The sequence below is a fragment of the Syngnathus acus genome, chromosome 22, assembly GCF_901709675.1.
Source record: "Syngnathus acus chromosome 22, fSynAcu1.2, whole genome shotgun sequence".
Classification (NCBI taxonomy): Eukaryota; Metazoa; Chordata; class Actinopteri; order Syngnathiformes; family Syngnathidae; genus Syngnathus; species Syngnathus acus.
Genome location: NC_051106.1, coordinates 7,129,258 through 7,155,303, shown reverse-complemented (window position 1 = coordinate 7,155,303; position 26,046 = coordinate 7,129,258). Strand labels below are relative to the sequence as shown.

Genomic DNA, 26,046 nt, shown 5'->3' with positions numbered 1-26,046 from the left:
CCTCCCTCGCCACACATGGTGTCTTGTTTTCAGGTTCATTAAGTCCCAGTGTTAGCCGGAGTGGCTGACAGGATGAGGAACAGCGCCGAAATCTGCCCCTGCAGGTATCCGTTCACATTATCATTTGGAGAAAGCCCTTGTTGCGGCTCAGGGCAAGGGTGGCGGAGTGTGTGTGTGCGTGTATCCAATCACTTCCTGTTCCTGTGCAACATGGGCGGAGCTAGAGGGGGCGCATGGGAGCAGCCCTCCCCCCCGGTGCCAGGCCAAATCATTGACTTCGTTGTTTTTTTTCCTGATTTTCCAAGGTAGGTAAATCGGCAATCGAGGGAGCGGGTGAGCAGTGGCTAATTTGTATGAGACCGGCCAACCATCTCAAAACGGGCTCGTTTCAACAAGAGCCAAAACAGGGGGTGTAAAGTGCGCTGTAATTTCCTGATATTTTGACAAAAGCATGTTGCTGAACCACTGCAAGCGTATTAAATGATGCAAAAAAAAAAAAACGCTTCCCATGTGCCGTAAGACTACGTTATTTACAGTATCACGTCAGATCCATCAAATGACGTGTTCGTTTTGGACGGCGGCTCTAAGCGGTGCGGCTGGCGATATTTACGAGCGTTGATTTAACTGCCGGATAGGGTCCTCTTGTGAAACACGAGCCAGTTCCAGCATTTAACCTCGCCATACTAATTTATGCGCCGTGGCATAAGGTACTTCATCATCGGCTCTTTGGGGAGAGACGCTCATCTCATTAGGCGGGATTTAATGAAATGCGGGGATGTGCTTGCTAACAAAAAATAAATAAATCCAGTGTAAATCCTGCCCTCGATCAGGCCTGAGGAGAGTACAGTTGAGTGTCGTTGAACTCCATAAAAGTGCAAAAAGCTCATTAAGCGGCGTCGGGGACTCACGTGCTAACAAGCTAATTCGTCACAATGCTTCGAGTGGAATATTTACTAACCGTGTCGCTAGTCGCTTCCGTGCGGCAACATCCGTAGCGCCCTTGCCCGCAGCTAACTCAGAAATATTAAAGCCTTCTCAATGCACTGAGAGCAAAATGAGGGCAGACCGTGGACCGTTCTTGGCAGGCGCGGAAGAAACGTCGTCGACATTAACGTCGTCATTTACATAAAATGACTTACTTGCTAGCGTGTTGGTGTCATTTGCTCCAACCGAGTATGAGGAGAGTTGATTCATACGGGCATTGCCAGGGAGCCTCCTGCTTGCTCTTCCACATGGCTAAACCCTGCAAGAACCACAAAATGGACAATATAAACACAAACAATAAAGACGATACACAGAGCCACATGGTGATTATTATTTTCCAACAGTCACTGCCCAAAGCGGGTCGAGACATGAGTGCCCTTATCGTCTGAATAAATCTCTGAAAAGTGTTAGTGTCCTATTTGCTGTAGCAATTTTGAAAAAATTATTTTTTCTGGTCTGCGGGTGACATTATTATTTCCTGTTATTTCTAAGGGCAAATCACCCAGAATGATTGCAATTACAAATGGGAAAATTCAGAAAAAAAAAGGGGGGGGGGGTGAAGAAATGGCTGTTGGGGAGCATTTGGAGGGTGAGGGTGAAAAGCGACTGAAAGGCTGTAATTATCGGAAATAGTCTGATAATGTGTATTATCATGCCATTAAATGTAAATGAGATGGAGCTAAAAGGCCCGACGTGGACGACTTGTGGCTTGCTGGAGGGTAAAAAGGAAAAAAAAAAAAAAAAAGGAGGGTGAGGTTGAAATAAAAACATGCATTTTAAGAAAAATAAAAGTCAATGCTTTGTTCATTTGTAGCAATACAAACAGTACGGAAGCAGCGGCTCGTAAAAGAAAAAAATGTGAACAGATAATATAAGTTAGCAAAAGATTTAAGGATGCAGCTGGATTGTGGGAGTGGTCCTGATGCTTTCTGAATTGTCTTCAGTGTGTGTGTGTGTGTGGCGGTGGGGGGGCGTGTGTGTGTGCCTGTGTGTGTGTGTGTGTTGCCGAGCCAGCATCATTCCACTCCAGCTGCTTAATAAGGCCGTCTGGACGAGCGAGCACCACCTACTCCCACCCTCGCCACCCTTCTAAGAAACATTACGCTGAATATTAATGTGCCGGTCGGAGACGTATGCCATTAAGTTTGGCTGGCCATTTCTCTCTGCCCTTTTCCAACCACTGTACAGGAGTTAATGAATCGTGGGTAAAACAGTGAACAGCAAAGAACCAAGGAGAGATAGAGAGACGGCCAAAGAAAGAAATTGGGTGCTGAGGTGGGTGGTTATTTGTCAGAAATGGAGAAGCGTAGCTTGTCACATGGGGGACAAAGAATGAATAGAATTAAAGGAGCGATGAACGGGCGCTTTTTCACGGTGAATAGAAAATGGCCGACTTCCTGTTTACCTTGATGTATGGATGGTTTAATTTATTGGTTGGGAGTTACAAAACCCGTATCCAAAAAGTCTCAAAGATTTTGGACATGGTTTGTTGGTGGATATTTCTTTCAGCTCAGCTATCTTTTTTTTTTTTTTTTGAGAGAGGAGAGCGGATATTCCTCCCCGAGTGGCACGCACTTGCAGCCTCAGCAAACGTGAGCTGTTAAGACATAATTTGCGGCGAATAGCCAGAGGAGGGGGGGGGGGGGGGGGGGGGGGGGCGCTTTTTGATATGCAGAAAAGCTGACCTCCCGGACCGCCACTTTAATTGGGTTTTTAATTTTCCGGGCCATCTGACGGTATCAGACGCGAGCTTTGCCCACCGTGACGAGAGGAGACCGACGGGAAGAGGAGCGAAGAAGGGGGGGGGGGGGAGCGAAGGGGAGTCCACGGGGCTTGGGATGGAAATTTGCCATTAAGAGTGACGAGTGTGGCATTGTACACGAGTGAAGGCCGTTGACGGGATGCCACCCTCGGAGACGGGGAGGAAAAGTGCAGGCACAAAAGGCCCGACTTGCACATTTGAGGTGCAGCTGAATAGACGCTTGAAATTATCCGGTCATTTCTACACAGCACTTTTATCTGAAAGTTTTCCTCTCTTTTTACCATGTCATTAGATTTCACTCACGCGGTCAAGAAAAAAAAAAATCCGCATTTTCGAGTATAACCCGCACATATTCACAAGTGCCGTGCCACTCACGCCGACCGCACTTATCGCCCGCGCCAGTTCATCTAGCTGGCGAGCGCCTCGTGGTTTTTACCGACGACTACTGCGTGTTTGTTCAATCGGCGTGAGACCACACAAAGAGTTTTGGGGGCCCCTCTAATCTCCTACGCAAACAAGACAGCAATTACACCGGCCAAGATAACGAGGGGACAATTTCATCCGCAGTGACAGTACAAGCGAGTCGGGGGGTGTCGGGTCAGAAGAGAAGATGAAGAAAGACGGAGGAAGAAGAAGGGGGGGGGGGGTTCACCTGCCTGTCAGCTTTCACTCGGGTCAATGTGACACACACACATGGACGGACGGGCTTATCTGTCGGGCGACAGGAAGTGCTGGAGTACGAAAAAGATCTCACCACTATTGACAAACTGACATATTTAGACATCATTGAATTCAATTGGAGCAGCACGTTGTGCTAGTGGTTGGCAAGTCCGCCTCACCCTTTGGAAGTTCAAGGTGGGAATTTCGACTTTCGAATTCCGTCTATCCATTGAGCGTATATTGATATTTTTTCGTTTTGTGTCATTCAAAATCCTTTCATGTGAAATTGCGTGCGTACATTACAAAAGCGGACATCTCATGAGAGTCTTTGCTAATCGGCGCAGACAAATGCTATGGCAACAAAGGCAGCGGCTCGTACGAACAATGGGAACCCCGCAAAGTAATTATTACATCCAATATTAATTTAATTACAGCGTTTGGTGCAATACAGTCACTCAGGAGTGTTTTTTGTAATGAGCATCATTGGCCTTCCGAGAACTGGGATGTTCACATTTAAATTACAACGTAGCTCTCATCAAATGTGAGACTGCTTTTTTATTTTTTGTTCCTGGTGGCCACACTTTGCATTTGGCTGATGAGAGACGGTGTAGCTGTCAGCACGATGACTCCATCCGAATCAGAATAAGAATATTAATCATCTCTCCTGGGCCTTCTTCTCTCTCGCTCGCTGTCGCTTAGTGAAGCCAGTAATGTAATTGCAGTTGTTTTCTATATAATCACTAGCCGGATCGAGCCGGTGCCATTACAAACACTCGACAAGGGAGCTTTTGTTTGGATCTTTTGATTTGAAAGTCAGGTTCTTTTTTTTATTTTTTTTTTTATCTGCCGTGTTGAACACAAAAGCAAGTTTGATTGGCGGCGGAGTTTGCATCCTTTTTATTTTTTCTACTCCTTTCACCCTCGCTCGCTCGCTGTGTTATGTAAATTGTTATTGTGTTTTCACTCAAGTTGCCGGAGAAGTTTGTCAGACGGAATAATCCGCATCGGCCCGCTTTTTTTTTTGTTCGCAGTCTCAGTAGAACATGGCCGAACAATTTTACGTTGATAATAAAATAGTAAAATTGAAATAGGTGGTTGATTCTGTTCTTTGTATGCTCCAAATGAGGCATCATCATCACTGCCTCAACCAGCACACGCTAATTTGCCACTAGCCATCCATTCGCATGTCTCACTGTCTTTCTCCCACCCCCATTTTTCTTTTTTAAATATTCACACTTTTTAATAAAGCAAGACGCCTCGGGACGTCACGCGGACGGACAGCTGCGCTGGTGGTCGAGGTGAAAATCAACCCCAGGACATGTCAAAAAGGGTGTGACTTGCGGGCCTAAAATTAGACGGGAAAATGTGGCTGTCGGGAGTGAGAGGTGGGCAGAAGAAAGGAGGTGTCGGGAGAGGCCCTAGTCCATTTACTGTAAATCGACGTACGACTCGGGGTTGCGCCTCAGGAAGTAGCTTCCTGCAGTCACAAGTGCAGCGGTATTTATATCATAACACACTTTGATGCCAAAAAATACTCGTAAGTGACGGATTGTCACTGGAATGTATCCAACGGTTGAAAGCGCAGTCGTTGCCTAATGCTTCCAAAAGTGTTTAATGCGCCTGCCATGTTTGCTCGGCGGGGGTCTCGCAGAGGACGACCAAGATAGCTGTTCTGGGTCACCGGGGTTGCCGGTGATTTGACGAAGTCTTTTAAGCGATGTCGGAAGTGGCTCGCTGAGGTTTTGGCCACACTGGCGCTTTTTTGTCGTCCTATTATTCCGCTCGCTGATTGAGATAATAAGCGAGGCTTTCTCGCTTGGGCCTTTCGACACTTTGCCTGTGCTGAAAATGTCCTGTTGTTCCACTGTCACTCCCTGTGCTTTTTATTTGCATTTATCCTTGGTTCCTTTCACTCAAGGTCATTTATGGATTGAGACCACTAAGAGGGGTGCTCAACCTACGGCCCGTGGGTCATATAAGGACTGCCACTCAATGGAAAAATACGATGAAACCTCAATGGACGATTCAGGTCTTTGCTTTACAGTGGTAAAGTTTCTGGGCCGAAACCGAAAACTGAAGAAAGCAAGGCCAAAAAACAAATATTGAAATACGGGAAAAACATTACAATACATTAAAAAGAAAATTGGAAAGGCATTTTGCCTCAAGGTGGATCTCCAAAAGTTCACAAGAACACTAACATGGACCTTCCGCCTAGACTACATATGCTGCAGGATTTAAATACAAAGTACTTTAGGGTTAAGTGGCATTGCAACCCCCCCCTCCTCTCACAGCACCCCTGCAAAGCTTGATTTATTTGCTTTTGTATAAAGCCAAATAAGGAGATTTTAAGAGATAAAAAGTAAAGGGCACTTCAATCCACTAACACACTTATGGTATTGTGCTGTCTGGCTCGCTACTTGTGTGTTAAGATCTTCGTTTTGTTCAGCTACTTAATGCTAATTAGCCCCCGCTGAGTGGGGTTTTGTTTGTTGGTTTGTTAACACGGGATTAGTTTCGTTACTTTTTATACAACCTGGCCAAAAAGGTCTATTTTGAATCCTTTTGACCATTACGAGAATATCGACGTAGATGAGCAAATGGCAAAAGTTGAAAGGTCAGCGGAGGAATGGTATTAAAGAAGACATGAACTAGGCCCACGAGATCCACGAGTGGGAGGGGGAACCTTCATAGCCGCCTTTAGGGACAACTCGGATAGATGTCCTTATCGTTCCCCGCAGCTCCCCCGCAGCTAACCGATTGGAGTGGGAGCTGTCAATCACGGCTGACTCGTGACGTCTCACTTGGGCCAAGAGACGGGACGGCGGCAGGCAAATCACTCCGAAATGACACAATCGCTGTCACGCCGCTGATTCATCAGCCGGCGCTCGGATACGTCGACTGCTGACTGACTGAACGTGTTTGGCGAGCGAGCGAGCGGTGGGCGTGGGGGGGATATTTGTGTCAACCGTAAATGAAATCTTGTGCAATAACTTCATCAGAAAGAGCAAAATTAGGATACAGGAATGGAAAATGTGGATTTGCTTTTGTTCCATCATCCTTGAACAAGGTTTGCTTGCTGAAAGCATATTCCCACTGACACTAAGAACATTAAAAAAAAATAAAAATAAAAATATTGGCGAGTCTTTGGAACCCACTTAGAGAACTCCTGTCACCATAAAAAAAAAAAAAAAATCCTGTGAAGCATTTCTCAAGGTAAATACTTGAGTCCGTTCCCACGGGTGCTTGGAATTCTTGAAAACGCTTGACTTTTAATGATCACCTTTTAAGATTTTGAAGGACTTCAAAGTATTTGAAACACAAATTGTCAGCTTGAAAACAGCAACTTTTCATTTGAACATTGTTAGTAGCCAAAAATAATTTAAGTGTTGGCCCAAATACAGTCCATAAAATCCTCATCTGATAAACCTTGGAGAAAAAACTCGTCGCTTGCCCAAGTTCCCACTGCAGTGCCCAGTGATGCATTTACTCAAAAGATATTTATTCAATTTCGCAACGGCGGGGACAGCGGACGCTATCCCCGTTAAACGTCTGCAAACACCTTCCTCTGCCACTGACACCTTATTAAAATATGTAGATTAATTTGCAAGCGCTTGGCTGTGCGCTTGGAGCAGGGTGCTCGAGATTGCGCTCATATTTGTAATCTTGGAAAAATTTAACAGCGAGCGAGCGCTTGTCAATTAAATGGGACGGAATGATGGGGAAGAGGAAGATTCATCTTCATCTCCTTGTTTCACGCTCGAGTGGCCGCAGAGTTATCACTTAACGGGGGCTTCAGATAATTGGCAGCGTTTGGTGTGTGCGTGAGCGCGCGTGCGTGTGGATGGCGTACCTTCGATTGTAGACGAATTTGTATTCTGCGCCCAGACGGCGGCGGCGGCGGCTCGATACACTTTGGCAAAGTGCAGGCTAGCTGCTGTCAGTTTCTGCGCGTCACCTAGAAAAAAAAATAATGTCATTCCAACTGAGAAAGGCATTACGAAAAGAGGAAGGTCAAGCAAGAGCCTGGAGAAAGTATTGGGTTTTATGTCATTTTGATTTCAAGTTGATTGATGTCCACCTTTCGCCCTATTACGTGCCCCCCCCAACGACAGACATTTAGTAAAAAAAAATAATGAACCTTCCATGACACATTAGATATTTTAAAACTACTGAGCTCACTTGTTAGTTTAGCAGTTGTTGCAGCTAAGCTTGCTTAGCAGTTGTTGCGGCTAAGCTAACTGATCACTATATAGTATAGTTAAAATGTTGTTAAATTTAGTTCCGACAGTCAGAAATCAAACAATTCCATTTTGTTAGAGAATTTTTTTTTTTTTTTAAAAATCAATATTGTGTTAAGATGGTGATTTTGAAGTTTGAAAGTGAAGGTTTCGTGTCAAAACCACTTGTAAGAACTTTTGCTGACTTGGCTTGCAATAATCTTTTAAGTTGTTGCTGATATATTATTATAATATTATTCATTTATGTAATTTTAAGTTTTTTTTGGTCCTAAAAACAACAGAAAAATTTCTGTCCATGCCCGTGATAAACAAAAATGTAAAGCCTTAGTTTCCAAACGTATCAACACATACAGCTAGCTAGTCGTTCTCCGTTGGCTACGCATGAATGAGACACCAGAACAATGATCTGACAATGAGGTTCCCACACAGACCTCTTTGTCATCAAACACAATAACGCAATTTGAGCTAATTAAATCGGAGCTAATCGACAATGATTGAGCCTCACATTTGACTCGAATCAAATTAGCTGTGCCTTTTTTCCGACAATGCCGGTGGCGCTCCGTGACTGCGTTACGGAGAGGTCGCCAAAGGTCTTCGGAACATGTTTGGATTGATCCGGCGACAGGAAATTATCAGCTGGCCACAATCAATAGGACGGTTAGGGATATCAGGAACATCTGTCAAGGCATTCTGTTTTTTTTTCTAACGCCTTACGCTTTCTTCATCTTACTCCTCCTCTTCTATTTCCCAACTGGTGCATGCAAAATCGTGAAAAACGATTTACAATTTGAAGATTGCATTGTACTACATTGCAATGTCGATTTCTATTTGATTAATCGTTCAGCCCTAATTCTAAGCCCCACCCAAATTCCAAAACTTCCAGACAGTGTAAAATAGCCGTCGGGCCATTGACTTAAAAACATGATCAAAGGATTTAAAAAAAAAAATGTCAGGAATCGTCTCATATTTAGGGTCTTTTCAGAAAAATATTTCGATCGGTATGCGAGACCCAACTATCAAACTTACTGTGCTAAGTTTTCGGAGCAAAGTTACAGTCGACCTGTTGTGGTCTGTGACAGATTTAGCCATGGGGGCTCTCGCTTTCTTTGACTACACTGAAATAAAGACCCTAGGGCTCAGTGAGAAACTCACACACACATACACACACACACAGAAGCTGTCTTGACAGTGTCTAGTTTCACCTCCCCTCAGCACTTTTACATCCCTCAGGCAGGATTTTGCAATTCCACTTTCGGCTCACTTTGACAGTCAAAGTTTCAGCCGGAAACTCCTCTAACTCGTCCGCGCCATCATTTTGTCGGGGTCGATGAAAACGAATTTATTCAGGCGCAGCCGACGGTAGCCGGACGGTCGCTTATACGGGCTAGGTGCGGTTTGTACACCAACCAGGGTTGACTTGGTCGGGCGCTGAGTGGCTGAGCTGACAGCCAGACAGGATTAGGAAGGGTCGCTCCTGACATTTGACACAACACCCAACTGGGGGGAGAGTTAATTTAACGGTGAGGGGTTCAGGGGTCACGGGCCTTGAGGGATGGAAGACATGCCGGAGCTCCATAGTGGTAAATAAGGGTGAAATGTCTTCAGGAAGTGTCAGAAATGGAGTGAAAAGTTCATGATTTTTACATGCGGCTTCAGAACAAGTGCTTGGCCGGCCCCGTCGCTCGGTAACTTCTTGCCTGACCGCATTGCTCAGCCAAGCTGAAAGCGGCGCGGCGTTGTCAGGTTGGAGTGCTCTAATTAGGCTTCGCTTTAATTTTCCACGATGCTCCGCTGCCCTTTCAATGGCTATTTCAAATTCAAAGCGATGCTAATTGCATCGTGGCGTGCCCAAGTGTCACCTCTTGGTCATTTTTTTTTTTGCAATTTCCTGAAAGAAAATTTCAACTGAATATTTCCCTTTGTTAAAATGGAAGCGCCCGTTGCCGTTTGATGCTATTTACTCTCGTCCTGGCCTGGCTCGGCGTTGTCAGGTGAGGTTTTTGTATTCGTCTTGAAAGGGTTCTCCTTGAAGTGACTCGAGTGTCAGCTTCCGTGACGCGTCGTCTTTTCGATTGTCTTTGCGCTCGTCGGAGATGTGAGGACGGAGCGCCTCCTCATCCGTCACAATATTGATACTGTACGATGGCTGTCGAGGCACCACCCCCCCCTCCCGTTTGCCTACGCCAGCTTCTAATCTGCCCTGACAGACCGTGTGGCGCTTGAATGATAGATAGCAGGTGTGACATCACAAATAAGAGAGGATGAAGTTGTGAAAGAAGGATGAAAAAACTTTTCTTGATGAATTAATTTGGGTCTGATGATCTATTGTCGTCTTTTTTATGTCTTTTGATCCAATTACGAAGCGATGGTTGATGATGGGATGGCTGCTTAGACTTTTAATTTTTAAGCAAGAATTACACTCAATATTTATATGAAAAAAATATATAAAACAAAGAAATGAAAATTGAGAGTGTTAGCTGAGTTGCCCCCTGGTCCCACAGGAAAGATTCTTAAATTTGTTCATTTACCGAAAGGAAGAAGTTGAAGGCCGTGATTTTTTTTTTTTTCTGTCAGATTTGCAAAGATTATTCCCATCATGATCCTATTAGGCACAGGGTGAATGTGACTTCTTAAGAGGGATTTATGAGAAAAATAGTTCCCTGCAAAAAAAACGAATGGCTCGCCAGGACATACCAAAATGTATTGCCCCCTTGCGAATACAATTCGAGGGGCTAAGTTTGGGTTCTCAAGACCGGCAAACCTGAAAGTCATAATCCCGGACCATAAGTACCACTTGGCGTTCCCAGCGGGCTCCTTTCCGGGAACTTTGAGATTGCTGAGGCGGAGCTGATGTAGATGAGGATTAATCTGGCCGAGCACCTGCAGTCTTGCCCACATGCAGAAGCTTTATGGTTAAGTATATATTCCTAAAATCTGTATCGGATTAAAATTAGTTTGAAATAAACCAGACAATATTTTTAAGTACAAAATGAAATCAGCCACTAAAATAATATATAAGATGATACAAATGATATAAATATAAAATGTTAAACCAGGATACAAATATGACAAGCCTTTGGCAGCTAACAGGGCAAGTCGCCAGCTAGCTTGAGGAGCTAAAGTAGCATTCGCCACCTTCTTGTCTAACCGCACCAACAGCTGGACTCAAATGCACAACAACGGATTGCTAAATTATTTTGTTCGCCAAAACTATTCAATGCCGCAACAGAAGAAAAACAGAAAGTAAAAATTAACTTTGATACAGCTCAAAGCCTGCCTAGCGAAGGACGCTAACGGTTTGAATTTATAGGAATGTAGGGGGAAATTTTTCATGAAAATTTAGATCAAATTCAAACATCTGGGGCGTACCGATGAACATATTTGGAGGTGGAGCTGAATAAAGTCTTAAGGAGGATTCAAGCTTGAGTTTGCTATTAAATGCATTCACTATCAGGCACTCATTTTAATGAACGAGGCTTATCGTCTCTTGTCCTTGCGCGGTTTATTGTCTTCAGGTCAGGCGCCCCTGTGGTTGTCGCCATATGTGAGCGAAGCAGGGGGTGCTCCGCCCCAACCCCTCCTGGAAGCCTGCTGGTCATGCCACTGAGCTCAGGTAAGTTCCCCATAAATGGATCATCCCCTTCCCAACTCCCCACGCTCCAAACCAAGCGGGCACCCAAGGGAGCGGAGGTGTTAAAACCTGAAGGGCCTTTGCCTGCTGCCCAAGGGCCCGGCCTTCCCGGCCCTCCTCCTTTCCGTCCCCCCCCCTTGAGCATGCATCCATCTGCTCCTCGCCCCCGCCCAGCTGGCCACCTTTGATCCCACCAAATTTGAACTAAAACGAGGATGATGACTGAGCTCTTCCAGTTTGTTCTGGAGAAGCGAGGGAGGAGGCAGACGAGAGGAAGAGCCAACGTCCGCTACTCTGAAATTTAGTGGTGACGTGCTGATGAATCCTGTATCGGGATAAATGCGTTTCGCAGGTGGTTCACCCTTTAATTGGCAATTGACAAGTAGGCGCCAAAGCACTTTTTCTCTTTTCGATACAGCAAATGAAGGTCCATGCCGTTCTTAGAAACATTGCGTATTTGTGCTTTTGTTTCTCGCAAACCAAATTGCTTCCCCGGAAAATATAATGTAAATAATTAAAACTCAATGATTAAACAGTGCGATAATATTTAATTAAGGCATCTCATTAGAATTCTTGGTGCAGCGCCATTAATAGGTCATTAGCACAATTAATTCATTAAGCTTCCCCTAACTACCAAAAGGAATTCAATCCATAACGAGATGTTTTTGAGGGATTTAATTAGGTAATCTGCGCTCCCACAGAGGCCGGAATACAAAATCTAATGCGAACTAAAATTACCGCTAAAACTCACTGAACTTCTCGTTATGGGTCGCTGGGAAAATAAATTGTGATTGCTCCTGCGGCCATTTTGACGTGAGGTAGAAAAAAGAATCTACTGGCTTGAGCAACACGGAACCTTCTTGGTCTTTGTAATTTAACGCAAAATCAAGGGAGGAGAATCCTTCGCCCCCGTAGCGTGAACAATCCCGGCGCCGGATCGGCCCGGCAACCCGGCTCGCATATATAAAAAGCGGTTGGTTATCTACGCATCCGCCCGCCTCCGTGTCCGTACGGCTGTGTTTAATCACGGCGGGTCCGATGGGAGAGGTCTGTTTTTCCGCCCGCCGGCATAATCAGAAGGGGGCCGCCGTGCGTTCCGGTCATACGTATTAATCCCGCCTTGCTATGGCTCTGGCCTTATCAGCTCCCAAAGCCCGGCTCTCATGGGATCCGAGCTGCTGCCTCAGCGCCCTCTAATCCGCCCTGAGAAATTGTTAACGCCATGTAAATGCATCCAGGGATGATATATGGCGTCTTGTATAACATACGTGTTATTGTTGAGCGTTTTGCATGCGGCTTCGGAGAATTATGCATAGAATAGGCGAAGGGGGGGGGGGCGGAGATGGTATTGACTGATGGGGATAACAAACGTCCAATATCGTTTTAGATGCAAATGTTCACTCGGTGTTACGGGGACAAATCTTTTGGGCCGCTTAGGATATGGACGAAAGGGAAATAGCGTAGGGATCGGACGATTTATCTATGTGGTGGTGAGGAAGCATCCAGATAATTGTGTTAAACAAATGTATGTACTGTATTATTGTAATCTGACTCCCTGAATGATTAAAACTCAATTCAGTTCTATTTTAAACATGACATAATTATAAATAGTTTGTGATCTGCTCAGGATAGGCAAAAAAAAAAAAAAAAAAAAGTCCTTGAAATATATTTTTGTCTTTTGTTTTGACAGCATTGCTATACTGTCAATTCCAGCTTGGTTTGTCATCGCTAGCTTCCATCTTGTTTCTGTTTTTGATGTGCAGCGTTTCATCTTTGGCCTGTCAGTGTGGAAGAGAAGCATCAAAATGTATTGGAAGTTGGCGTTGTCAAGAATTGTCAATAAGAATACACTGTCAACGATACACTGCAAGATATCGACGTCATTATTTTCAACCTTCCCTATCGTGAAATGTCTCCGGTTTTGTTTTGGTGCGTTACGGTTCGAGAACAGAGCAAGAGTCTTTGTTGTCACTTCCTGTCAAGGTTGGTTAGGCCTCGGCGTCGATTCCGACGGACACGGGAAGCCGTGTGATTTTTCTGTAGTCGCTTAATTAGACCCCCCACCCTTTTTCTTCTCGGCAAAGCACTGTCTCACGTGATTAAAGGCAGCTCATTATTATGACTCGTCTCGGTCTCATTCAAGCCCCAGTGAGGCTGCCAAAGACGAAACGTAATGTACGGAAGCTAAAGTTTTGCCTACATTGCATTGGAGGTGAGATTTTACCTCTGAGTCAAATATCCGGGGCATGCTAACCATGCTAACCATCCTGTGCCACTGCAATTAGCATTAGCATAAACAGTCGACCGTTAGTGGAAATGTTCCAAAATGAACACATTTGGAAAATCTCCAGACATCACGGGAGTCCAAACCATAGGGTGCTTTTCAAGCTGAGGACTGATTAGACCGAAGATGGGTCTCGGCTGGAGGACGGACACGACGGCGCTTCCCCCAGAGATCACATTTGCACCTGCCCCGTCCGGAAACAATGCCACCGACCCTTAACTCATTTACGCCGCGCCCTGGGCTTAATTAAAGAAACAAAACCAAAAAAAAAAACATGGCTAATTTGCACAGTTGTCTTTGCCTTGGAAATTGGAAAATTTGTTCACCACTGAGTTTGTTAATTTGCACAGGAAAGTGCCGACTGAGCCGGGCGGACGCGACGGCTTTTTTGACAGAGACGGCGGACGAAAAGCCAGGGGGGAAAAAAACAACCACGCTGCGCACCTCCCCGTCGTGGGAGAACTCAACTTTGATTCAAACATAAAATAATCCTAACTGCTTCATAGTGAGGGATAATCTCCATAAAGTGAAATCACACAAGGGCGGGCGGACGGCGGCGGAATGGGACATCTCATTCTTGACAGGTGACCGGATTGATGATTTAGGCAGAGGGAGGAGAAAAAAAATTGTACAGGGGGATGAATTATGACAGTTTTCATATTAGGGGCAGACTTATCTGGCGTGGAAGAAAAAAAAATAGAGCATTAATGCCAGAGAGTACATGGAGCGATACAATCACAAATTGACCTGCCAATCACCTCAGCCGGGCTTCAAAGGTGCAGATAAGGTCGCCAAAAGCAGATTCCCTCTGTCCTTTTTTTGCTTAAGCACATTTTTGGGGCTTGGCGACAAGAACATGAAAAAGATGTGGGATCATTCAGCCGGCCTCCAAAGTCAAAAAAAGGATTTAACATGCTAACAGAAATAGCCGTTTAATACTTTCTTCATGTCTGGGAAGATACGGTCCACGGGGGGAGTCCCCCAAAGGCTTACAAGGTAATCTCACGGATAGTTATTCATCTAATGATGACTAAGAATGTAAACTAGGGCGGCGTAAAGATGACCCCAATGAGCCGTCCTCGTCCGAGGTGCCGAATCGTCCCCTCGAAAGCAGACGCGGAAGACACGCTAATCCGCGGCGAGGTATTAAAGTTAGCAAATGGTAGATAATACCGGCAGATTCACAAGTGGATGTCCAACAATGATCCGTGTAAGGGCGAATTAAAGCTTCGGGCAAATTGGATGGAGCTAAGACTTAAGATAGCCGAGCTACCGTCGCCACCTTTAGTCCTCATCCGAGAAGCCACATCTGAAAGTTGGCTCGGGACGAAAAATACGTTACGGCTTAGCTCTACGTGCGATAATTACATACTTTCTCAGCTCGTCGATAATCTCGAGAGAAAAAGGTGGAAGAGGAAGGAGGGTGCCGGAGACACAAAGTCGAGGACGGGGTGAGGCGGAGGGGGGGGGGGGGGGGGGGGGGGGGGGTACTTTTTCCGGGGAGATATCACTCCTCACGTTAGCCGGAGCTGTCGTACCTGTCGGCACGGCGCTGACAGGCGGTTTGTTTGGACGGAGGGGTCAGGAGAGGAGTAGGGGGAAGTGGAAGAATGCGGAGGACACTCAAAGTTAGCGATAGCGCGAGGGGATTGGGCAGCAGAGGTGACATCATGATTTATTGACTGCTGGAGGGAAGGGACGGGGAGGGGAGAGGATGGGGGGCTTCTTGACCTGGTCTTGAGGTCACTGTAAAGGCCGCAGGTAGTGGAAAATTTGGGAGGCTTATCTTTCCTTGGCATTCCGAAAGCAGCGGCCGCCGTAGTAATACTAGCTAAAGAAATAAAGATTACATTTTGTTTGAAAAAAAGAAATCACAAAATTTATTGGGAAGTGAATTTATATCTTGTCACTGCCCAATGAAAAGATTCAGTATTATTTTTTTTGTGGAAAAACAATTTGGATAATCTTTTAAGGATAGCCAATACCATTACTTTACAATTTAAATATGTTTAGAAGTATAACTCATTCCTCCAGCATAAAAAAAGATTATTTTGTCTTTAAAAAGCTTGGAGTAGCGTGGTCGGTGTACACAACGCGGCTCAGGCCTGACCCCATTCAGCTTTTGTTTCTGTCTTGTTTACTCAACATCGCCAGGCGGCCATGTTGTCGTCACCTGTGAAGTGACAAAGCCGGTCGCGTATAAAGCCTTAATGAGAGCGCTCACAAAAAAGAAAGAAAAATAAAGCGCAAGAGTGGCTACAGTATAAAGCCGACCTGCCCCCTCATCCTCTCGTCAGCTAAGCAAACATTTAGCTTTTCATGTGACCTGTCGCCGGCCGCTCGGGCTTGCGTGGTAACGTCGGGCAGCTGTTGATGCGGTCACCAGCGCGTTTCCTGTTGGGCCTAAAGCAGCTGCCTCGCCTCTATTCTCGCCTTCCCCACCTCCCGGTGTCAGCGGCAGTCTTGACGACAGACAGCTCCTTTCTGCCCCTGGCTGTTACTGTACGGCGTGGGCCTTTCACGGCTCAAAGAAGTGCAGCCGGCGTGGAGACCACAATGGCCAGGCAAGCATAATGCTAACATGGCAACATCGCTAGAAATCAATCATCGGTTTTGGTTAACGGTGGCACTACAGAATGTGCTCGTATGCAAAGTGGAGTGGAAGTGACACTCCATCCGATTTTAAATATGGACTGTCAGGAAGAGTGAGTGGCGAGTAGTCTGGTAATTAGTTTCGATGCAGCCGAGAGAGTGATCTGGATATGTGATCAGAATGGAATGCGGCCATCTTAGCGGGTATATGCGTGTAGGCATAGCTTTTAAAAGCAAAACAATGATTGCCTAATGCACTTTACGCGCTTTATTTTTATTTATTTATTTTTTTTAACATCACGTCGTCCATAATGAAATCCGACAATTTTGACGCGACGGCCGCTTTCAAGAGGAGACTTTGAAAGGAGTCGTCAGCGTTATTGATGGCGGCGCTGTGCATGTGCGGGAGAGAGGGAGAGGCGGTGGTGGTGGTTCGCTGGGAGGTGTCACATGATTAAAGTGGCGATCGGAGATAGCGGATCGGCAGGCTACGGGGAGAGATAAGAGGAGAGTAAGCATGTTTAAAGGGTGCTGTGATCAGCCATTGCGCGAGGGAAAGCAGTGACAGGTGTATCGCGGCGAGGAAAACAGCGGCGGGGGGTGGGCGACTCCTCTAAAGGCGCCCGGGCTAAAATTAGAATACCTCAGAAGATGCGTCCGTTGCATCGGCGGCGGCGACGATTCAAGTTGTTTTTATCCTTTCTGATAATCACCCTCCCGTGCGTGCATATGTTGCTAATTCAACATTGGAGAGGGGGAAGAAAATGTCAGTTAAGAACTATGTTGACATTGATTGAAGCGCTTCATTTAGACAAAAGTAGCCCTTTGTCGCCATCGCTTGACATACCGGTGGTCAAAAACTATGCCGTGGTTGAGTTGAAGTTTCATTTTGACAAAAGTAGACTTTAACATCTTGTGGCATCTCCAGGAAAATTTTTAAAAAATTGGGGAGTGTCCATAACTCGCAGATATTTGTGGCTAGGCCCCACCGATTAGTATGTGAATATGTAAAGGCAGTGTATCAATCCTGCCTCTTTACCGACTGCAATAGCGGGTACAATCGATATTTTGCCCCGAACCCTACCCGCCACGCCGAAAGAAACTGTCGGCGAGCTACCTGTTTAATTTTTCAGATCTCCTTGAAGCATGTATTTCCTTATTAGTTTGGAGACGTTGGCTTGGCTTGAGTGGATGGATGATGCTGTCAGGGGGTCCCGGGCATTATGGCGGCTCCGTGTGAGTGATTTCCACCGAGGAAAGCCTATTAGGCCTGACAGGGGGATGATGATATTAGGCCGTCATCATTCAGCAGACGCCACCCCCTACGGCGTCATCCATCAGACGGCCCAAAACAGCCCGGCTCACCCTTCCCGTTCCTTCCCCTCCTCGCTCGCAGTGCTTTCCCCGTCGTTCCTAATTGTCCTTGTTTTGAGTCTTTCCGACGATCAAACTCCTCCGCTGCCTCTCGGGCGGCAAACGCAAAAGACAAATTCTGCCCTTTTCCTAGCCCATGAAACATTTAACATTTCATTCCCTGTCTTGGCAGACGCAAGTAAAAAAAAAAATGACCCAATGAATCTTACTTATTGTCTACCATGAGATCCCTCGTCCCCGAAGCCTGAATCCATCGTCCCGCTCGTTGGCATCACCGCCTTAATTCCAAAGCAACAAAAATTGTGCTCGTGTGGAATATAGACAAATTTCAATAAATTCTTCTTCTCTTTGTCCACATTCTCGATCAATTCCAACTTTTGCCCAAAAGGGCATGCCTGACAGAATTTTTCACCTAACAATCCAATCCCTAAACTGCGGTTTTAACCTTTTAAGAGTAGAAAAAAACCCGTTGAGACCTTTTGACCTTTGCTTTGGAACTCTTTTCCCATAGATGTGACCCCGCAGACCTCCAAGCCCTGCAGGGATTGGACGAGATCAGTTCACATGGGGATCAATGCGGACGCATGTTGGCCTTGACAATGGCAACAGTCAAATGCATGCTATTGTTGTTTTTTATCATTTATGGAGGAGTGATTATACACGGCAAATGCAAAAATGAATGTTTTTCTGGCTAATGTTGAACCGACTCGATCACAAAAAAAATACGATTATTTTCAATTACCTACTAAGCGCTTCAAAATTCCCTTTAACATGAATCTATGACAAACATGCTGTATTTTCCTGATCTGTATCTCAAGTCCCATTTTTTTAATTGGAGCTCATTATGGTCCTCCATTGAAAAACTGATTCCAAAAACATTCCGGTCAATTTAGTATCTTGCGAATGATGTTAGCAAAACAAAAAGGAAGGTCCACCGCGACGACAGCTTTCTCCCGGGAGAGCGCCGCGCATCTTCAAACACCAGGCGCCGTTTGGCGCTTTCTATCACGTTCTCTTTGAACGTCGTCAAATCTCTCGTTATGACAGCTATGCAGATGCAGGTCAGATGTTTTATCGACACTCCCCCGCCGCCGCCGCTGCCGCCATACAGTAGATTCTTTGTTTTTGTCTGTCACGTTCAACAATAAAACAGCTTAGTGGAAGGCATCTGCCAACCGGGCTCCTACAGTAAATTGTCCGTGTCCCTTGGGGCAAGGGGCCTGATGTAGCTTGTCTGGCAGTTGTCAATAGAAGCAAAACAAAGTAAAAAAAAAAAGCTGGACTGAAAGGAGGATGTATCGTTTTCAGTCATTACAAAAACTAAATCTGAAAATAGATGCAAAGCGACTTCAAAAAGTAATTATCATGAAGTCAACTTGATTTCTAAAGCCCTTAATCACAAAAGCATCTCAAAGGCCTTCACAAAACTCACAGTGGACAAATGCTAGCAACATTTTGGTGTTACTCAAAAGTGAAATTAGCTTAAAGTAACACGCGCTAGCCCATCCCGAAAGAATGCTCACAAAAAAAAAAAGGTAGCGGATTACCAGACATGTGGCTTGAAAGGTTTTTATGCAAAAGCTGAGACCCCTTCTGCCTTTCCATTAACTGGCTGCATTGAATACTTTAAGATGGTATAGACGGTTTCATAGCGGCGCAATTAAAGGATTACGCTGGCATATAAACGCAGATGTATTTGCTGTTGCGCACGGCCGTTCCGGTTCAGAGCCCCGACTGAGGATATCGAGACATGCGGGGGTGGGGGGGGGGGGATTAAATCAACCCACACACTGATGACGGTTAGTTACTGTAACAGTACGATTGACGTCGTGTGGTCAGCGTGAGCATCTTAATTTGATCAGCTTTATGTAAAGGAGACACTTGGCGGGGTTCGGGTGAGGCCCCCGGCGAGCAGATTAAGTGCAAATGTTTGCCGTGGAATTTGGGCTGTGTGTTCAGCGTGATAATCCCGCCAGCGACCAAACACAGGAGAAAATAACAAATTAATAACAATGGATGTCTTTTGCTTATCATCGCGCGCTTTCTGTTTGCCGTTGCGGGGGGGAGTTGGGGGGTATCCAGACGTCTGGCGGTGCTAAACATCGGAGCAGGCGGCGTGACATGTTTATTTTAGATCAAGACATAGCTTACAGCTCCATCCAAGGCTTGTTCCTAAAATGGTTTATTCCACGTATAAGGCTTTTAACTCTTATAGGTGTCATTTTTTTTTTCTCCTCAAGGAGACATCATCACCTCCATATAAAGTCAATTGCATCGGGCGCGATAAAGCGGCGTTTTATGAAAGGTAAACAGCGATGTGAGAGTTTAGCCGACAAACAATTACTGTATTCATGAATGCAAAGCTACTGGAAGCTCCAAAATGGGACACAATCTGTTTAGTCATTATGGTTGCTTTTAGCATTTTCAAAATCATGTTTTCCAAAACCTTGTTCATGCACTGCGTGTTCTTTTTGTAAGCTTAGTGACAACAATATTTCATTCCACCCATTAAAACTTTGGATTTCTTTTTTATGAATACTTGTTATAGTCATTTATGAGTTCATGAAATTGTTATTATCGGACACTCTTTGTATACATATAACAATTTGGTCTTACCTGATTGTTGATATCGTCCATCTTGGGACATGTCGGCCATTTTGTCACTGCCGTTTTGGAGGAAAGGCTGCAGTCGTGCCAGACCTGAAACAAAGAGCAAAAAGGTTTTTGCAGGCAAATCTACACACACACGCAAAAGCACACTCACACCATGGAAATATGGAAACGAGTGCATTGAAAACGTTTGCACGTGTAGCGCGTCTGTCACATGGAGAGGACGGTGTCATTCTTTGGACAGCCCCCCCCCCCCAATCCCTTTGGCGAGTCCTAATGCCCCTTTTACCTCCCCATTTGCTGCAACCCATTCAAACGCTGTCACTCAGCACCTAAAAATCCATTAGACCTAAAGGCTGCTGTTCATTCACCTGAAAGAATGGAAAAATACACACCAGCAGTTTGTGGGGAACATGAAAATGCCCCCCGCCTACCCACACCGACCCTCCCTTGGACAATTTCAGCCGAAAATCCAGAACTAGCGTCTCACTTTCAGTCAACCGAAATTCCACGATGCGGTTGTAGAACTATTTTGTCCAGCATTACACAAACAAAAATATTGGCTAGTTTACGTTCTCATGTTTTGATAGCAAACGAGTAGTTGACGCCGATTAACTTGAATTGCTTCAAGACACGATTAATCGACAAATCCATCGATAAATCTTCGAGTCAATTTTGATGGCTGCATCACTTTCGCAGCTAACTAGAGTTAAAACAAATGGATCAAACGTAGCCCTCGAAAACGCAGGGTTTCCGAGTTCCACTGTGAAAATGAGCCCTTTCGCTTTAATTACGGGGAATGGCATTGACTCGCCGTGTTGCTTTTGTCCAGCGAAGGGGTTAAGAGGGGATCCGGCGAGCGGCTCACTTCAGCCCGCTCTTTTGACAGAGGCCGTTTGGCCCGAGGTGTGCGCGCTGCTAACCTGACAGCAGGAGCGTGCGACCCTCCGCCGGGCGAGAGGCCTGACAAAAGCTTTCTGTCAACAGGCCGTTTAATAATCAACATTATGGAGTGAACATTGCGCCGCCGGGACGAGTAAACACATCTCTATTGATCCGACGGCGGCGCGATAGAAATACTTTTCTCCGGGCGGCTCGGCTTTCTGTTAAAGTGCAGCCTTTTCACGCCGGCAAAGCATTCAACGAGAAAAGCCGAGAGGTACAAAAGGAGCGTTGACATTTGAGCCGTTTGTAAATAATAGCGTTAGCAAGCCGGCCTATCCATAACCCCCCCCCCCCGAAAAGCGCCGTCCGCCAAGACAGAATGCCGGGGCGCCGCGTCGGAGAAGATCAACACGGGCTGATGTGGTTTTATTTGTCTTTAACGTCACACTCGCTCAGCGTGAAAAACAGTCTGGAGTAAACGCTAACGACACGAACGCTCTTAGACACTTCAAATTGGACGTGAAGCGGCGCGCCGAGAAGCCATTGCACCCCAGTGGAGCGCTAATCTGCTGAAGCTCTCGAGTGAATAAGACCTTGATGGGGAGAGAGGGAGAAAAAAAACACCTCGGGAGCTATTCGCAATACAGATTGATGATACACGATGAGGCCTCACGCTCAGTCACAGAGAAGCGCTTTAGTTTTCTTTGAGTGGAACCTCTGAGGTCGAACACAATATGCTTGCCAACGCTTTCTCATAAGAAATAATGGAGAAAATATTTACAGTAAATATTTTTTTTTTTTTTTTTAACATTCGATTGCAGGGGTGTCAAACTCATTTTTGTCACGAGCCAGTATAGGCTACACAATAAACAGATGAATAACTAGTTTTGAAATCAGAGACAAGAACTGTTCAAATTTTTAAAAAGATGGCTGGTAAGAAAACTTGCTAGAAGTATCTCTATTTATTTTTATTTTTTTTAAAGTGAAGACAATTTGCAATTTTAGTATTGACGCAATTTGGCTTCGCGGACCAAATATCATTACACTGCGAGCCAGATTTGGCCCACGGGCCACAGCTTGGTACCTCTGTTCTAGTGCTTTACGGATGTAATTGGGCATTCACATGTATGATGACCACATTTTTTTCCTCTTATGAATGGCTTGGGGGACAAACACTTAGTATGCTGTTATTTTGCGAACAACTAGCGCTTAAGTGTAAAAGCAAAAGGGCACCACTTCCCAGCAGGAAGTTGTAATGACGGGCCCCAGCGAGCGCGCCTCCATTCATCCCACCGGAGAAGCTCAATGACTAAGGACGCGGCAACCCAACGATTAGCGGCGCGCTAATGTCAGAGAGTCAGCCACCTTCAAATGTTACATTTTCCGACACCGCTTTCCAAACACACAGCCTCGACCACGCCCACCATCTCATCCGTGTCTGTCTGGCGGTCTCCGTCTTTTTCATTTCTGAGTGCTCTAAATAAGCACAGTGGGTCATTGGCGCGATTAAAAAGTGTCGGCGCAACAAAGCACACTGATCAGCCGAGGCCCGCGTAAGCAAATTAGTGCTGCGAAATTAAAACCACAAGCACAAAGGCGAGACGGTAATCGTTTTGTATGTCTCGAGAGCAACAATCACAAAGTGCTTTTTATATATATATGTCGATAAAAAGCGGAGCTGTTTAACAAAATGGCGGAATTCATTTTCTATTCAAATTCTTTGTTATGATACTGCCATTTGCAAGTCATTATTTATGCCTGTTTTTTTCCCTAGCCCGTTCTATTCCTTTTTTTTTTTTGCATCAAAATTATCTGAACTACACGAGAGAAAACTTTCCCCGTGCGACACAGTGACTGCATAACCAGAGAGCGCTTTTGAACGGGTCGATTTTTGAAATGTGCCAGAGTGGCTCCCCGCTGAGCAGTAAGCTAGGACTTTGATGTATCGCTCTGTAATGTGGTTGTTATCCATAATCGGCTTGAATTCAGGAGGGCCGCCGCGGCTGAAAGGGAGCTAGAGCGCCATAACACATTCTTGCGGGACATTAAAAGCGGGGATCGTCGTCGTCCCATTAAAAAAAGAAAAGAAATCTCCACTCTTGGCCGGGACTTAACCCTTCGGCGCTTAAGCACCTGAAATTATGCATTAGTAAAACGGCAAGACACTGATTTTTTGCGATAGTGTCAGTCAGCGTAGGTTGTTGAGAATAATATTGCCCCTCTGCATATGGAGACCTGAAAAGTGCGTAAACGGGTTTCTGTCTCTGCATTTTACAATGATACTTTACTACGATAGAGTCCTCTATGTCGTCAATCCTCTCAATGTGACACTTTTTTTTTCAGATGCCCATCAACGGTCTTGAGGAACAAATAAAAAGCTAGCAAGTCCATGTGAAGAAGTCACTAAATTGTTCATCTTGTCTTCTTACCCCACCTCAAAGCAAAAATGCCGTTCTGCACGCCTGCCTCCCCCCATTAGCGCCAGCTAAATTAACAGCATTTAAGTGTCTATTAAAACCCCGATGCTTTGCCGCCTCTGGCTGACCTCGCCGTGCCCTTGTTCCATCCGCAGCGGCTCATTAAAATGTCATAATTGCAGGTGAGCATCCTGCAGTATCAACACGCTTAATTGGCAAAGCGAACGGGGTTCACGATGGCGGCGGCACGCGGATAAACCTGGCGTAGCGTTGGAATAAATAACAGTTATCATTAGCAAGCCCGGACTGTTTCATTAACGAGGTCGTGTTTTCTTATTACGCAAAAGAGAAATGTTTTCCGGCAATTTATTACAAATGAAATAGCAATTAAATGATGATCGTATTTTGGAACATTAATAACATTCGGGTTTTGGTGTTAATTTCCCGCCCACCTACCATTTAAAGAGGAAATTAATCAAGCATGCATTGGAGACAAATGATGGCAAAACAAAATGTGAGGAAGGAAAGCCAATTCGGATTTAAGATCATCTTCAACACACTCGGCAGGTGGCAGGGTGTGTTGCTGTGGGGGCTGCTGTTTTGGTTAGCAAAAGAATTCGGTTAGATTTGTATCTTTTCTTTCACATTGACAAAAACAACTTAAATATTCGCCCCACTCTAAAAGAACGAATCAAACAAAAGAAATTGACCCAAAAAAATGTGTAAAGGTATATACTAAAGGGCAACGTATCCCACTCATGTGAAGGTTTAACTGTCGTTAATCGGCTGTCATCTTGCATCGCTCCCTCTGCACAACCTGGAGCCATGATGGGAATGCACCGACTCTTTTTAACCTGCCTCTGAACCATCAAATTTCTGCTCGCTCTTGATCTGTCTGTTTTTAAAAAACATTATAGGTCCCCTCAAAGCCCCCTGAAAGCTTCTTAGTAACAGTCGGCCGATCAAAGCCACCGCGGCCTTTCCATCCTCCCCTGAACTGAAGCACAAGTTTGGGATCATCTGGGAAAAAAAGTAAGGAGGTTGGGAGTAGGCGGGGTGGGGTGGGTTGGGGCGTTGTATCGCTATCGGGCCAGTACCAGCCAAATTTCAAGATATCGGCGCTCCCTAAAAGATGCCGATACCAGCCAGCGATACTGAAGGCAAAAAATAAATAAATCTGACATTGAAGAAGTCTTCCTTGCCAGTAGATGGTGCTACACTGTAGCCATTTGACATAAAAGTACATTAACAGTCATTATCTTCATTGAAGTTTATAAATATCAACGATATCGGTAATTGGGATCGGGATTTAGAGACAAAAATGTGAATTTGGGGAAAACCTGCACGGGTAAGCTGGAATGTGAACGAGTGCTGAATTATCCGTGTCGATTTTTGTGTATTTCTTCGGCATTATTAGGCGATAAGGGTCAGCTGAAGTATGGAGGATCACAAAAAAGTGTGTGACAGCTGACAATTTGAAGCTTTTGATTAGGAATTGTTGATATGACCACACTTGGTGGGTCTCTTCCCAAATTCACTCCAGGGATTCTGGACTGAAACAAGGCATCGGTTGACAGAATGTGACGCCTTCCAACACGCCGCCGCCTCCCCTGCTGAAAAGCCCGGTAATTAGGGAGTTTGGGCAACATGCAGACGGGGACGGGGGGGGGGGGAAAAGAAGAAAAAAAAAGTGCCAACAGAGAGCGCAGTGTCACACGTGTCACCAATTATGCAGCCTTTTTGCTTATGGATGCAGCCGGCTGCTGTTGCAATGACACGCGGGCGGGCGGCCGAGTGCACGCACAAGATGCGCGCGGGGTGGCAGTGACATCATTAAGCGCCTAATTCAAGTTTATCCCTGACATATGCTGATTATTTACCACCGCCACCATGTCAGCACAAATACAAACACCACGTGATGTTGCTTATTACAGTACTGGACTTTTTTTTTTTTTTTTTAGCCTTTTCGAGGTTTTGACACCCTATTTATTACAATACACAAACCAGTATGGTACAATGTAAACACTGCCATGCAAAAGTCACTAAAAGTCTTTTGGAAAAGATATCATGATTATAAAGTGAAGTAGAATGCCACTCAAAGTGTAATGATCAATGAATGGATTAAATTTGTATTTTTTTTGGGTCAAGCCAATTTTGTAGTTTTAATATACTGCATTTTTATTTTTTTATTTATTAGAAATTAATTATTTCCATGTTACACTTGAAATTTCTATCATTTCCCCATCACTTTTGCAACTCTTTGCATAACCTTAAAATGTATGATTTTTTTTGTGGTGGGTGTAATCGTATTTCTAATGAACTATTATGCCACAGCGACTGAATCGGCAATAATGTATTACAGAGAAGCGGTGGCGCATGTTTTAGAAGCAAAACAAACGATGACCGTTAGATCCTTCCATTAACTCGCCTTTGAGTAACATACCATCAGTGTGCTTTTATGTTCCGACTCTTATTACAAACGACGCAGACGGGGACGCCTGCTTAAATTTTGCCACAAGACGCCGTTGTGCGGAAGCTAATGACTTTCAAACACCTTAAGCCGGGAGAAACGAGGAGGCAAAGTTAATTGCAACATTGGAGATGGAGGG

The 26,046-nt window shown here is 45.2% G+C and overlaps 1 long non-coding RNA gene across 1 annotated transcript; it reads right to left on the bottom strand.

Annotated features, from left to right (window-relative positions):
* Positions 1-1,062: 1,062 nt before the first annotated feature.
* LOC119116557 lies at positions 1,063-20,315 on the bottom strand. Its single transcript, XR_005096291.1, has 3 exons — positions 20,142-20,315; positions 7,257-7,361; positions 1,063-1,243 (listed from the first exon to the last, which is right to left on the bottom strand). It is a non-coding gene; the product is annotated as an uncharacterized LOC119116557 (long non-coding RNA).
* Between the last annotated feature and the right edge of the window lie 5,731 nt (positions 20,316-26,046).